The following is a 16,102-nucleotide window of genomic DNA, read 5'->3' on the forward strand; positions in this document are numbered from 1 at the left end:
TAGATCTCAATTTATAGAATCTAAGATAAAGATATTACATAATATCACTACACATTTAACACATGTAACTGAAAATACAGCTTTTAGAGGAGTCTGGGATATATTAACCTCATGGTTACCTAACTTTGCATGGTTAAGGGAATTGTTTGTAGGCATATTATTAATTATAGTTATATGTCTTATTTCTTGTCTTCGTATTAAATGCATACCTATTTGCTGTGATTTTTGGAAGTGTTGCTGTCGACTAAAGAAGCAAAAGAAATTGGCTGGAGATTCGCATGGTGGCTTAGGGAGAAGAGAAGTTTCTATAATGTTACAAGATATACATAATTTACAGGAATAAAAAGTAATGAAGAGGAGAAGTGGGGATTGTGAGAAATAAAGAAATTAGGATTATTCCTGTAAAAAAGTATAACCTAAGTTACGCCATTTTGAAATCACGTCAAGGCTTTATTTTACTCTGTATAACCTGATTATATAATTTAGCTGACATTTAAGAACATGAGAAAGGAACTGTGTAATTCCTGTGTTCTTGAGAATGTGTTTATCTGGCAGGAAATATGCTTTCAGGTCATCTTGCCCTCATTAAAAAGGGGAAGTATGCATATGCTGATATTACATATTACACGTATAAGCAGTATTTTTAAGTGGGGTATTTTTATATACTGGAATTGTGGGGACTTTCCACAAAGGGGAAAACATGTGTTTAACTTGTTATATAAAGTCTGAAATTGTACTCAAGGGACATGCTTGTATCCTGGCTTGTATCCTGTACGATGTAACCTGAAATTGTATAAAAGATGGTAAGAAAGACCCTAAATTCGCTCTCTCAATTTGAGAGGGACCTTTGCAAAGAAATAAACTTTTTCTTGTCTTGTCTTTCAACTCTCTGTCAATTATTTTCCGGGTGACAGGTATTTCCTGTTTATCACAGTCTCCTTCTGGCGGGTGGAGAAGGGGGGCTGCATTCTCGTCTGCTTCTCCTCTCTTCAAAGGGATCAGTCGCCACCCCCCTCTCTTTTGGGCGGCACGACGGCCCCTCATCACGAAGGGTGGTTCTAATCACACAGAATGCCACTCATGGCCGTGAGCAACCACAGTTCTGCACCCTTTCCCCACTTGGCTCGAGACTGGCTCGAGCCATACTCCATGTCCTGTCACCACAGCAACTGGCCCTTTTGCACCAGCATGGCTAAAAAGATGCGGTGGAGCACAGCCCGCCAAGCAGCACCGGGGAGAATGATGTGAGCTTGCACAGATGAGCCAAATTGGCTCTGCTGAGCCCAGAGAGGTCCTGCCGAGAAGCTGGGGAACACAGTTTGTGGGTGAGAGCATGCACGGTTTAGAAATTTCATTGTAGCACCCTTGGGGGTTGTTTCAAATCGCTTTAGGAAAGGGTGGTGGCGATTTTAATCCCAGAGCACGAGATGCCTTTTAACTTTCAATTAATCCTGCAATTGCTACGTCCCTTTTCCTCCCTCCCTCACCTCCTTTGCTTTGAAAAGTTGTGGAGCAACTTTTTCATCCCTCTGCTGTGACAGGGAGCCATAGCAGAGGGATGAAAGAGCCACATGTGGCTCCACAGCTGTGGGTTGCCAACCCATGACCTAAGATGTTATGTCAATTATCAGCAAGATAATTGGGCTGACCTACTCCCATTTGCAGAGGTAGTGCATAACAATGCAGTATATAGCAGCACTGGCATTGCCCCTTTCCAAGTTGCTAAAGCTACCCCGATTGTTGGGGAAAGTACATCCAGTGTTTCACAGCAGTCTGCTGAAACCTGTAGGGGAGGCCTCCACTCGGCCACCACCATTACCATTACACAGCACTATGGAAGTAGGGTGAGAGACCCATTACAAGATCAATCAGATATTGGCTTCCCAATTACATAGGGGTCGGCTGCAGTACCTGGGTTGATGGAAGGGATACCCCATCACAGAGGCCTCTTGGGTGGCAAGTGGAGATGTACAGGCAGGCCGACTGATTAAACAGTTACATAAGGAACATCCCCACAAACCAGGGGAAGGGGGGATTCGAGCGGTCGGGTGTAATGGTCTGTCGCCATATGTATTCACTGTTTCTGCTTCCTGTCTTCCAGGTGCAGCCCTGGTATTTATTTCTTTATTTATTTTATTATACTTATATGCCGCCCTTCTCCCGAGGGACTCGGGGCGGCTTACAGAAACCTAGACAACAAAAATGGTAAAACAGTAAAACTAACTACACAGACAATCAATTTAAAATCCATCCAATTAAAACCACCCAGCAGATCAGCAAATTTGTTGGAAAAGCCATGTCTTCAGCTCTTGGCAGAAAGAGCAGAGGTCGGGGGCCATCTGGAGCTCTGTGGGTAACCCATTCCAGAGGGTCGGTGCAGCCACAGAGAACGCCGTCATCCTCGGTGTCACCAGCCGACATTGTCTGGTCGATGGCACCCAGAGGAGGGCAGTCCTATGTGAGCTCACAGGGCGGTGGGAGGCAGGCAGAAGGTGGTCCTGTAAATACCACGGGCCCATGCCATGTAGGGCTTTATAGGTAAGTACCAGCACCTTGAAGCGAATCCGAAGGACCACCGGTAACCAGTGCAGCTCGCGCAGGAGAGGTGTTGCACGGGAGTAACGGGAAGCTCCCGTGACAACCTGCGCGGCTGCATTCTGGACCAGCTGGAGCCTCCAGGTACACCCCAAGGGCAGCCCCATGTAGAGGGCATTACAGTAGTCCAAACGAGAGAAGACGAGAGCTTGGGTGACTGTGCGGAAGGCATCCCTGTCTAGGAAAGGACGTAACTGGCACACCAGGCGAACCTGTGCAAAAGCCCCCCTGGTCACGGCCGTCAGATGGTCCACTAAAGACAGCCATGAATCCAGGAGGACACCTACATTACACGCCCTTTCAGAGGGAGTAAGCGACTCCCCTCCCATCAAAAGCGGTGGGGCCACTAGATCATGAGATGCCGGAAACCACAGCCACTCCATCTTGGAAGGGTTGAATCTCAGCCTGTTCCTACCCATCCAGACCCGCACCGCCTCCAGGCACTTAGACATCACGGAAAGGGCATCTCTAGGTTGGTCCGGGGTGGAGATGTAAAGCTGGGTATCATCAGCATATTGATGATACCTCACCAATGCCGTTTCCATGCTGTGTCCGCGCCTGAAACCCAATTGGTATGGGTCTAGGTAATCCGTTTCCTCCAGGAATTGTGGAAGTTGGTATGCCACCACGGACTCAACAACCTTCGCTATAAAGCGAAGGTTGGAGACGGGATGAAAGTTGTTCAAGGAGGCCGGATCGAGGGCAGGCTTCTTGAGAAGGGGTCGAACCACCGCCTCCTTAAGGGTGGCAGGGAAGACCCCATCCCTCAACGAAGCGTTGACAATTGCCTGGATCCAGTCTCTAGTCACCTCTCTGGTTGCCGCAACAAGCCAGGAGGGACATGGGTCCAACAAACATGTGGAGGCCCCCAATCTACCCATAATCCTGTCCACTTCATCTATGGATACAGGGTCAAAGTCAACCCAGATGTCACCTTCAAGACTTGCTCCCGTCTCCTTTTCAGAGCCCGTCCAGTCAGAGTCTAAACCCATCCAGATCTGACCGATTTTGTCTTGCAGGAATTGAGCAAAATCCTCAGCACTGCCCTGCAAGGAGTCCTCCCTCGCTCCCTGATTAAGAAGGGAGCGGGTGACTTGGAACAAGGCTGCTGGGCGATTCTCTGCAGACGCAATGAGAGCGGCGAAGTAATTACACTTCACCGCTTCCATCGCCACAAGATAAGACCTAATATAGGTTCTTAACTGTGTTCGATCAGACTCGGAATGGGAAGACCTCCAACAGCCCTCTAGGCGTCTCTTCTGAGCTGCACGGGATCCCTGTTGAAGGAGAGGCCGCAAGGGGGCGATTCAATCCAATGCCCCGGCGGCAGCCTGTTCCCAGGCATCCACCAGGGCCTCTGGCGAATTGTGGGATAGGGATGTGGGAAATGTTCCAAGCTCCGTCAGGAATCTTTCAGGATCTATCAGGCGCCTGGGGCGGAACCAACGTATTGGTCCCGCCTCCCAGCAGTGGGGGTTAGCGGATAGAAAGTCCAGCCTAAGGAGGTAATGGTCAGTCCATGACAGGGGTTGAATAGATAATTCCCCCCTACCCTGAACATTTATCCACTGCCCAGAGACAAAAATCAGGTCAAGTGTGTGTCCGCCACTGTGAGTTGGGCCCTGTACAACCTGAGTCAGGTCCATGGCCGTCATGGACTCCATGAACTCCCAAACCAGCTCAGATGTCTCGCCGGCTGACGGGAGATGGTAGAAGGGAGCTGCCTGTCAAACCCTGTGACACCCCAGGGTTTGCCATACTGGGGGAGGTGATGGGTGCACTGATGATGGGGGATGTAGACCCAGAGGCTGCAGTGGCATGCTAATGAACGCTGCGAATCAGCTGTGTGGTGGGGGGGCATGAGGCAAGCAGCTTCGAAGCACCAGCGTCAGGCCAATGATCAGCTGGTTGACGCAGCAGCAGCGACGGGATGACAATCAGCTGTTCTGGCCCGGAGACCGGCTGGGTGGCATCCAATCAGCTGTCCTGATGCACAGCTGGCCATGGAGCAAAGACAGCGCTGGCAGAAGGGCGTGGCTCACCTGGTTAAAATGCTCTGGGAGGCGGATGCTCCCAGCACTGACTTTACATCTTTGCTGCATTTTGCTTTTGGAACTCATTGCGTGCCAGAGTCCGGCTAAATAAATCCAGTTAGCCTCCATATGAGTGGCAACTTAATGCTAGTTTAGGTCTGGAACTTGGACCCATTCACAGAAGTAGTAAATAACAATGCAGTATATAGCAGCACTGGCATTGCCCCTTTCCAAGTTGCAACCGGCAGAGACTACATAGCCATAGCTGAACTCCCAGAGGAGCCACCTAAGAGCCTGTCCCTTACAGAATGTAGAAAGCAATTGCAAACTACTTGGCCAGTGGTTCACCAGACATTGGATGAGCCTAGGGAAGCATATAAGAAATATGCTGGCAAAAAGAGGGCCCCAGAGAAGAAGTTTGAAGTAGGGAATGAAGTTTATTTGTCCACCAAATATCTAAAGCAGGGACCCTCAAGCTATGGCCCGCGGGCCGGATAAGACCCACCAAAGCAATTAATGTGGCCCGCACGGCACCACAAGGCTGCTCCGCCCACATTGCCCCACCCACCTGCCAGCCCCCGCCCTTCGGCCAAGCACAGGCCTTACTTTCGCAGGCAGCCGTGGTGAGCAGAGCAGAGCAAGCCCAGTGGGCTGCAACTGGAAGGTAAGGCCAACGGTGGAGGAAGAAAATCCGCTCTGGGCCCACCACGCTAGGCTGAAGGGCCGCCTTGGCGGGGTGGACACAGCGAGGCTCAGCCACCTTTCGCTGCTCTGAGCTGGGCAGCAGTTTGGCTTTCCCAGCTGGCTGCAATCCCTGATCCCTGCCTACACTTCCCTTTCTCCCGTAGCTGGTGGCAAAGAGAAAGGCGAGCCACTGCCGCTCGGCCCACCAGCCCACATCTCGCTCCCCCACCTGGACTCTCCACAGCTGCTGGGCCTCACCTGCCGCGGCTGCCAGCAGCCAGGAAGCACTAGGCTACACTGCCCGCATTGCTCCTCTGCGAGCTGGCTTTCCCCACCAGCCCGTGACCTTCACGGGCCTTACTTTCGCAGGCAGCCGCGGCAAGCAGAGGGGTGCGAGGCTGGAACCGGAAGGTAAAGCCAAAAGTGGGGGAGGAAAATCTGCACTGGACCTGCTGAGATAGGCTAAAGGGGGGGGCTGTGGACGGCGAGCCTCAGCTGCCTTTCAGGCCTGCCTCTTGGCTTCTGTGGGGCCTCCAGGCACCTGCCGCATGCTCTCCCTCCCCTCCGCCTCGGGCCCTGCATCCAGCCCACGACCGGAGAATGAGTCTCCCAGTGTAACACTCTTCCCTGAGAGCTGCCTGCTCACCCATCTGCCAGCTGGACTGGCGTGGAAATGGGTGCGTCACCTTGTGCCCGTGCTTGGCCTCCTCCCGCCCAGCCGCCGGCTTCTTGATGCGAGCAGAGGCTGCTGGTTGGAGTGAGGGGAACTGCAGTGCTGGGCTCCCACAGCTGCGAGTGCCAAGGCATAGCTAGAATTGGAAGAAAAGGCTGTGCGGCTGTGGCAGAAAAAAACAGAGCAACACCCGGCAGCTTGGATGAGAAGGTATGAGTGAGGCGGCAGCTGCTCTCACCGGTAACTGAGCCCACTGCGCCAATTTGTGCCTTGCTGCAATTGGCTGGGACAGGGCAGGTGGTTGCCTGATGTATCCGGCCCGCGGGACCACATTCCTCTCCCCTGTGCCTCTGCCTTCAGCTACTGCTCCCACTGCAGGCAAAGACAAAGTGAGGAGGGTGTGGGGTAGCTGCTGCCTACTTATTCCTGTCTCTTTTGGCTTGTGGTTGGAAATCTGGTCACCGCTGGTCATCTCCTTGGCCCCTCGCAGGTGTTGCCCTTGGCCTGCGCGTGACTGCAGGGGTGGGTGCACAAGAGGGGCGCTTTGCCAGCAAGTCCTCCAAGAACTAGGGGAAAGTGTGGCATTTCCCCGTCCGCTACCAGACCCAACACATAGCGCCTGGCTGGACTTCCCTGAAGCGTCACGGGGGGCAGGGTAGGAAGCGGCGCCCACCCCAAGGCTGGAGGAAGAGGGCCTTTGAGCCCCAGGCACCGGTTTGGGTAGCGCCCGGCCGACTTGCCCGCTCATGTGGAAGGAAGCCTAGCTATGCACGAGCCGTGCCTTCCTGGAATTTGGCTGCAACCCTTCACTCAGAACAGAGATGCGGCATGGTGGTGGTGGCTGCAAGGCAGAAAGGTGCCTTCAGTCCAGGGAAGGGACCGCAGCCTTGGGGCTCTGTCTGAAGGAGTTGCATCGCTGAGGCAGCACCCCGAAAGCACTGTGGAGCTCATGCAGGTCCATTAAGCCAGTACCATCACTGAGGCAAAGTGGCCAGCTAGATAGGCTGAGTAGAGGTGGTAAAAGCACGCCCATTCCCAGCAGGCAAAAGGTGGCCACCACAAGCAGGGAAAGCTCGATCCCCATCGGCACTATGGCCACCCAAGTCCAGCAGGGATTGTGTGCCTCCCCCCCCACCTCATCTCTGCTGGGTCTGGGCAGCCAGGGCTCTGATGGGGATCTGGCTTTCTCCACTCGGGGTGGCCATTTTTTGCCTGCCGGGCCTGGATGTGATTTGCCACCTCTACTTGACCTTTCTAGCTGGCCACTTTGCCTCCTTCGAGCTGCACGGGGCTGCCAAGCAGTGGCGGAGTTGCCACCCAGGAGCTGCCAGGGGTAGAGACCCCCGATGATGTGCCTCTTTCACTGGGGCTGTTCAGCAGGGAGAGCAGAGCCCCACCCTGTCCTGTGAGGCACCAGCTCCAGAGCACTTTTGGGGCGCTGCCTGCCCCTGCCGCATCTCCGTTCTGAGCTGAGGGTTGCAGCCAAATTCCGGGAAGGCACGGCTTGTGCGCCTGTTGGCACAGTGGGGCTGGCAAGACATGATCGAGCTAGGGAGTGGGGGCCGCAACAGCCATTGCCGCCTTCTTCCCCCCCCCCCCCGCCGCTGCTTGGCTGCCTGTCCTTCTCCCACTCAGCTGCCCGCTCCTGAAGGAGGACAGCTGTCTCTGCCACTGGAGAGGGAGGCGGGAAGGGCTGGCTGGCCAGTGGGTCAGCGCTGCTGAGCCCCCGTCTTGGGGCTTCCTCACCACATCCACTCCAAGTGATGCCTGCTTGGTCCAATTCTGCCTGCCAGATGTGCGGACCCCTTGCCCGAGCCTGTTGTGCACATTCTGCACATTTGGAGGGAGCTCCGGGGCGGCCAGAGATTCCAAAAGTGGATTGAAACTGCTGTGATGCAAATGGAATGGAATGGAATTCAGCAAGGTTTCTCTTCCCCACCTCCATTTGCTCTTCTAGCACACTTTTCTTTTCTGAGAGACAGATGAGAGAGGGAGAGAGGGAGAGAGGGAGAGAGAGGGAGAGAGAGAAAGAGAGAAAGAGAGAGAGAAAGAAAGAGAGAGAGGCTGAGAAGAATTGCTGCAAAACTGAGTTTTCTGAAGTGGACCACTAGACTCGTAAACAACTTTAAAAATTATCTAGTAAAAAGAAAAGTCAAACAAAAACAAATAAAACACCCCCAGGAGCAAAACAAATTAAAGTTTAATTTGTGTGTATTATTTAATGGACTGCTAAATTGGCAAAATGGACTGCTAAATTGGCCACGCCCACCCAGCCATGCCCATCCAGTCACATGACCACGTAGCCACACCCACCCAGCCAGTCTGGCCAACCAACAGTCTGAGGGACTGTGAAGTGGCCCCCTGTTCAAAAAGTTTGAGGACCCCTGATCTAAAGACTAGACTGACTTCAAAAAACCTTGGATCCAAATTTGTGGGTGCTTTTCCCATTGTGAGAATTATTAACCCAGTGACTGTTGAACTTAATTTACCAAAGAACCTTAGGAGGGTGCATCCTGTTTTCCACTGTAGTCTTCTTAAACCGGCCAAAACGTCCCCCTTATGAACACCTGCAGAATTCCCTCTTCTTCCTGATCTCATTGAAGGTGAGCAACATTTCAAAGTAAAGAACATTTTGGACTCATGTTTCCATAGGGGCAAACTCCAATATCTTATTTCATGGAAACATTTTCCCTCCTCTGAAGCTGAATGGGTGGCTACCCAACATGTCCGAGCGCCAAAGCTCTTATGTAACTTCCATGCTCAGTATCCTGATAAACCACATTAAATTACAAACCTTTCTCCTTCTCATTTCCAGGCCTAACGTCTTATTTCAAGATTGGCAGAATGTCAGCTGTCACTTTATGCTTGCTGTGCTTCACTGTTATGTGGTGACAGACTGCCATGAGCTGTGGGGAGGGGGGATGAGGAGAGGGATGCTTGAGGAATTGAAAGTAGAGACTATACCTCCTCGAAATGCTGCCCCAAGGTCACCCAGCTGTAAGAAGGAGGGAGCCACATACCAAGCTGTGCTTGAAAACATCTTGCATGGACTTGATTAGTTACAGTGAGGTGGGCAGCGAGGGACAGTTGGTGGGGGAAAAGTAGAACTTAGGGATTTTGGCACACAATTCTCAGTTCTGGCTATGCACTACTGCAATACACTTGAAAGTACTGTATATCTTTCTCAACAAATGGAGCAGCATTGTCCTGCAGCAAGTTGTCCCGTGGTGAATTGGCCATGCTGAGTTGTCCTGCAGCCAGTTGGCCATGGTGAGTTGACCGTGGCGAGTTGACCGTGGCAAGTTGTCCCATTCTGCCTCACAGAGGGCCCTTTACTGGCCCTTTCAGCTGTCAAGCTACCCTGTTTTGGCTGCCCCGAGCTGGGAAGGGAGTGGGCAGGGTTGCCGCCCTCATTGCTCTAAGCTGACTCTGGGTTTTGGTGAGCGGCTTTATATCCCATCTGAGGCTTGGCCCAGTCACAGAGCTGGACTTCTGAGAGGGCCACAGAGAAGTGAGTTGTGCAAATGCTACTGCTCAGCTCTGCGTCACAAGCACGCCCATGGTGTGGAATTGCTAAGTGCAGGCTTCCAAGCTAAGTGTGGTCTGTTGAAAGGTAAGCCCCCCCCACCCTTGCTCTAGTGGCAGGAGGCCTACTGGGCCAGCCCAGACTTCACAATCACCAAAACAAGGAAGTCAGCCAAATGGCTGCTGGAATTCCCCCACTGGGTCAATTTGCAGGTCAAAACTCAAGTGATGTGACAGCAGCAGGTGGATGCAGAGAGACTCTGGCAGAAGTGGCAAGAAATGATCCCGAGCTCTGTCCTCCTCCATGGCCCGGGGCAACGATCAGGGCTTCATCCCCCTCCCTGTCTTGGAAAGTCCTTCCTTGCCTGGCCCAGCCATACCTTCCTGGACTTGGCACCCTGCCAAGCGGCTTAAGGCTCGCTGCTGCTTCTCTTCCAGCTGGGTCAGCCAGCTTTGAAGGTGCCACTCCCACTCCTGGGCCTCGGCTAGCCACTGCTCTTCCACTTGCCAGGGGAAGAGTTAAGTGGGAAGCGTACTGCCCTCCCTGACCTGCTGCCCAGTGCTCCACACCCAGCAGTACAGCACCCAGTGGCACAGGGAAGGCATGGGGCACCTGGGGCTGGCCCAACGAAATGGGAACCAGTGGCTGGGGGAGCTGGTGAAGATTTGGACGGGTCACCTTGCCCTCCCTCCAATATCCCTCCCTCTGCATAAGCTGCCATCAGAGGAGGATGCATGTTTGGGCCCTCTCTGAGGGGGAAGCTCTGTCAATTTTTCTGCATACTGGTGGGGGAAAAATGCTGGCAGAGGGCCAGCTGAGGATAAATGCCCGTGATGGGTTGGCTGTGGTGGGGGGCCCGTGGTGAAGTGGGTGTGGCCATGAAGCTGTGTTCAATTGTCGTAGACCCTTTCATTTAATTATTTAAGCTCTCCGAGTTTAAGCTCTGAGCAAAAATAATGCCACATATCTATTTTTGTACATAGCATCTTACAGGTACTAAATGAACAACTACTATTTTCATTAGAAACTGTAATTTTGAGACTTCCGGTTGGCGCTGGGCGATTCAGTTGGGGAAATGGCGGGGCTCTTATGAGCCCCGCGGAAACCCCGACTGGCGAGCCACTGCCGACAGGTCTGCAGACCTACCCTGTCCTGAAGGGACAGGGGAAGAGAGAGGGACCCCTTGGATGGCTGAGAGGAACGGGCAAGTTCCTCGGGCCGGAGGAAGCCCTCTGAGCCGGCGGCAGGGGAGCGGCAGTCATGGCGACTGCCTCAAAGCCCGGGCCAACTGGAGAAAGCACTGTGCTGGAGGAAGAAGGAAAAGTGAGAGCGAGGCATTCAGAAGCCAGGTAAGCAAGACCAAACCCAGGCAGGAACAGCATTTAAACTGTGGATATTGATAAGTGTGCCCCAGCCTTAATTAGTGACTATGGTGTATTGGGGCAAGAAGATCTGCAAAATACCTTTTAAAAGGGAAAGACCCACCAAAGGAGTATGGATTTTATTGCTAATTTGGGATGATTGCCTTTTTGGAAAGTTATAAATTTTGAAAACTGTTCTTTTTTCTTTTTTTTTTAAACGGGAATGGATTATTCTTGGAAGAGAGAAAAAGGAAAGAGGCAATAAACAGGACTTTTTTAAAACAAAGGGAAAAGACAAACGGATAGTCTTGCAATACACAAAATGGAGACTGTGAAGCAGTGAAAGTGTAGTTGCGGATTGCTAGCAGCTTGGAAGAGAAACTAAGTGTCTTGTTATTTTAACTGGATTACTTTGGCAACAAATAAGGAGCTTTGACTCTGGGGATACTCAATCTGTCTATTGGAAGCTTTATTGATGGAAAGAAAAAAGAAATAAAATGGAATAACTATAACTGAATTAACAGGCGCAGCAAGAAAAGGAAAAAAGGCGTGGCACTAAAAGAAAAGATGATGATATTATATATGGAACGATACAAAAGAACTAAAGTTTATAGAATTTTTAACATTGATAATATTGAAATTGAAAAAGAACAATTTTGGACAGATTGGAAAAAGATTTATAGTAGGTTGCAAGATAAGAAAAATAACATAGTTTGATTAAAATGGAAATGTAATGCTTAATGCATATTTGAAGTCTGAATACTGATATGAGGTATTATACCTTTTTTTTGTTTCCCTTTGCTACCTTTTTGATTTTCTTTCTTTTCTTGATACTTTTTTCTTTTTTATTTCTACTTTCCCTCTTTTCTCCTTCTTTGTTTGTTTTTCTTTCCTTCTGTTTTTCACCTTTTATTTCCATTCCTTTTAAACTGGACTATATAAACATATCTATTTGGTTATGAAATAAGACTATAAATGAATGAATGAGAATATGATTTTTCTAAATGTTCTAACCGCTTAAATGAATTTTTGAGATTTAAAATAAATATGAAGTAGATGATCTTAAAATATATGAGAAGATATTTGTTAAAATTTATGCTGAGTCAAATTGTGGTATCTGAAAAAGTAATTTATGTAATATGTGAATTAGTTAAAATGAAATAGCTAAAACAACAGATGCAGGCGTGGAGGAAAATATGCTGGTAACACCAGCCAAATAAGAGAAGGAGACTTGGAGGAGAATGTGCTGGAAATCAGCCAAAATAAAACATGCTGGAACTCAGCCAAATAATAGTGGGAGGTTCGGAGGAGACTATGCTGGAAATCAGCCAAAATACAATACGTTGGAAACTAGCCAACAACGGGTGGAGGTATGGAGGTGACTATGCTGGAAATCAGCCAAAATAAAGCATGCTGGAAATCAGCCAAACAAAAGCTGGAGGTATGGAAGAGGATATGCTGTTAATCAGCCAAACAATAATATGCTGGAAATCAGCCAATAATAGGAGGAGATAGGGAGGAGGATATGGATTTTGAGATAAATTTGAGAATATGAAATATGCAAAACTAAAGGCAAATTGATAAAGCTTTAAGGTTTAAAGATCTGATGAAGGGGTCAAGAGATTAAGAAATATGGACTGAATTTTGATTTATTAATTGAAATAAAAAATAGAGCTGTATCTAAGTTGAAATTATGATGTGTGGTTAGAAATTGTAAGGTAAATAATTAGACTAAGAGATTAGAATATTTTTTCTTTTTTTAATGTTTTAATATTGATGTCAAAAGGTGTAATGAAGAGAGCTTGGAAAAGAACCAGAGATAATTGAACTTATAAATGAGCATAATAATGAATTAAATATGTACTTGGAAATTAAATTGGTGGTGATATAATAGAATGGTTCTGATCAAGATATTAGAGTTTATGACTAAAAATTTTTCTATGTTTTGACTTTGAATTTTAAAAGATATAATGCGAAATTGTGAATGGAGCTTTTTCAAAATGTAAGCGATTGTACCTATTCATGACCGGATTGAGACTTCGCTCTCGAAAGAGATGTATTTTATGTGTTATGTTGGGGAAAAAAAAATATTTTGGAAAAAAAAAAAGAAACTAATTTCATTTATTTCTATTTATTTCAATCAAATGCATGGATTTAAGCAAAGTCAATTAAGCTGCAGTGCTGTGATTTTTGAGACTATGTATTTTTCAGATTTTCCCTTTGGAGGTTGAAAAGAAAAGTAAAGCTCAGAGAAGAAAATCTGATGTTGGAAAACGTTTCCCAGACTACTTCAGATGCCACCAAGGCTAATGTTGCTTCAATATCAGAACCCCCAAAATGAGACAAGTTGTTTAATCCAATCCAGTATTCTTTCATATAACACCTCCCCATCAAGAGGACTATATGTCAGCTCTAAAACTCTAAATGAAGAAGTGAGCAAAAATGAAGGTACCCATCTTCAATTCTATTTATTTCATGCTGACAAGGTTCTGGATTCTTCAAATGTTCCTATGACTGTTTCACCCTTCCTAAGGGTCAGAATAAAATTGCTCCATATAAATAGATTTATGGATCATTCTTTGGAACTGAAAGCTCTGATGCTTCTTTCAATTGACTTCTTCTGTTGAAACCTGAATAGCAAAATATCTTGGAAATATTGTTTTAAAAGGCCATATAAATACCATCCAGATCCTTGAAAACAAGATGATATCACATTTAGTGATAGTTACAAGGTGTCCACAAAGAAGGGGTCAAAAAAGTCAATATGGCAGCCTAAACCATGTGATCTGAGCACATTCCTTTTTATGTGTGCTGTGTTCTCATGGTTGTGGTTGTGATCTTGACTTTTTGACCCCTTTTGCTTATACCCTTGGATAGGAATTAAGCATATTCAAGTTAAAAGAAAATTCAAGCTTGAAAATAAGGAATCAAACCTACTATTTTTTTCTTTCAAGGAGACTTTTTAAGAGTTTTCCAAGCCATTGCAAAGGAAAGTTCATTTAAAGTTGTTTTTAAAGGATTGTCTTGATGTTTATGGCAGGTTTAGTTGAACACCTTCCTGTCTTCATGGGGATGATCTATTGCTTACCTAGCCACAATTGGTTCTTGAGCCTTATTAGGATTACAGTAATTATGCAACATAAGACGAAACTGCTAGGCTGATTTTCACAATAGGGAAGAGAAATCATCAAAATTTTGCACAATGGTAGTAATGCATGCAACTCCCATGGGGGGGGGGTGCGCATTGTCCTAGATAGCAGGTCCCTATACTGCGACATGACAGGCGTAAATGCAAATAATCCTGAGACAAAACTTGTATTGACTATTACATTCCTATTTACTTCAGCTGCAAAGAAATTTAATACCTTCCTATTCCTAATAATTACCCAGAATGAAAGTTTGCAAAGCTGGGAGGAGAGTTACAAATTGATATAGAAATTGCCTGTATTGCTTCCAGAGCCAGAAGTTGTTAGAAAGATACAAGTCCATGGAAGCGCTATCCAATATTGTCTTACCTAAACCTTGTCACACCATTTTTTCCTTATCATGTGCCATGTTGAGGGACAAAGATGAAACCCAGTAAACTTCTCATAATCCATTTAGAATTTAAAAAATGGAACACATGAAGCCACACTGATTTTTTTTCTCAAGGGCCAGCATTGAGCCAACACTGGAGTTTTGGTGCAAGGCAGATGTGGGAAGCCCCCCTCCCCCAAGAATGAAATATTTTGGGGGATATTAAAAGAGGCAGAATATTATATTTCCCCAAAATGAGAAATGGAGGAACATTCTCCAGCCCCAATTTCCTGCATAGTAAAACAGCTTCCAGCAAAAATCTTTAGAGATGGAGATTTTTGGGCCCATTAAGAAATCCCAGCCAATCTATTCATAAACAAAACATCTTCAGCTCCAGGGTGATGGGGTTAAGAAGGACAGGCCATGACCTTTTAGGTCAGGACATAATACGATTAACCCACTACCATTTGTCTTGCCAATATTTTTCTTTTTTTCTTTTTTCTTTTTTCTTTTTTCTTTTTTCTTTTTTCTTTTTTCTTTTTTCTTTTTTTTCTTTTTCTTTTTTTTTCAGTTTTCTTGCCAAGATGGTGCTGCCGACGGCAGCCTTGGTGAAATGCTGTCTGATAGTTTTGCTGTTTTTTCATCATTCTCTGTGTTTCACTACGGATTTCATACTCAAGAGACCAACTGCTAAGCATCAAGCAATTTTCTTTGATGGGCAGCTTTCTGTGACTTCACACACACACACACACACACACACACACCCGTCTTTACAAATGCAGAAGAGTTTCTAACACAGGAAGAAGCAACTTCCTCTGAACAATGGATAAACAAAAACAAATGGAGGAGACACCGGAGGCGAAGCAGGGGTAAGCAAGCAGGAATTTTGAATAGACTAAGGAAAAGTGGGATAAAACCCCCTCTTCCTTCACTCTTTCTGACTAATTTACGTTCACTCGCTAATAAGATGGATGAAATACTTCTTTTAAATAGATGCAATTCTGATTTTTACAACTCAGCAGCTCTCTGCTTCATTGAAACTTGGCTAAATGAGTCAATTGATGATAGCAGCCTGCATATCTCAGGGTTTCAGATACAAAGAGCAGACAGAATTGCAGAAACATCAGGTAAAAAGAAGGGAGGAGGCTTATGTTTATATATTAACAGCCGCTGGTCCCAAAATATAACTATACTAAAGAAATTCTGTGATGTGGACTTAGAGACATTAATTATTAATTGCAAACCATTTTATTCTCCACAAGAGTTCTCCTCATTTCTCCTTATTGCTGTGTATGTTTCTCCACAAGCTTGTGTAAACAATGCATTACGAACTCTATCTGACCAGATTATGTGGGCTGAAATACCCAGATTCACTTCCGATCGTTTTAGGAGATTTCAACAAATCTAACTTAAGGAAAGAGCTATCACAGATCCGCTGTTAGACCCTTTGCAATTTGCCTACTGAGCAAATAGATCGACAGATGATGCTGTTACTATGACTCTGCACTACATCTTAAAGCATCTTAAATCTCCAAAGACCTATGCAAGGGTCCTCTTTGTAGATTTCAGCTCAGCATTCAATACCATCATTCCAGATATTCTTCTAACTAAACTAAATCAGCTAGCTGTACCTGACCACACTTGTAAATGGATCATAAGCTTCCTAACAGACAGGAAGCAGCAGGTGAAGCTAGGCAAAATCACATCAGATACC

The sequence above is a fragment of the Pituophis catenifer genome, unplaced genomic scaffold, assembly GCF_029215685.1.
Source record: "Pituophis catenifer annectens isolate HBS135680 unplaced genomic scaffold, rPitCat1.0.hap2 SCAF_5, whole genome shotgun sequence".
Lineage (NCBI taxonomy): Eukaryota > Metazoa > Chordata > Lepidosauria > Squamata > Colubridae > Pituophis > Pituophis catenifer.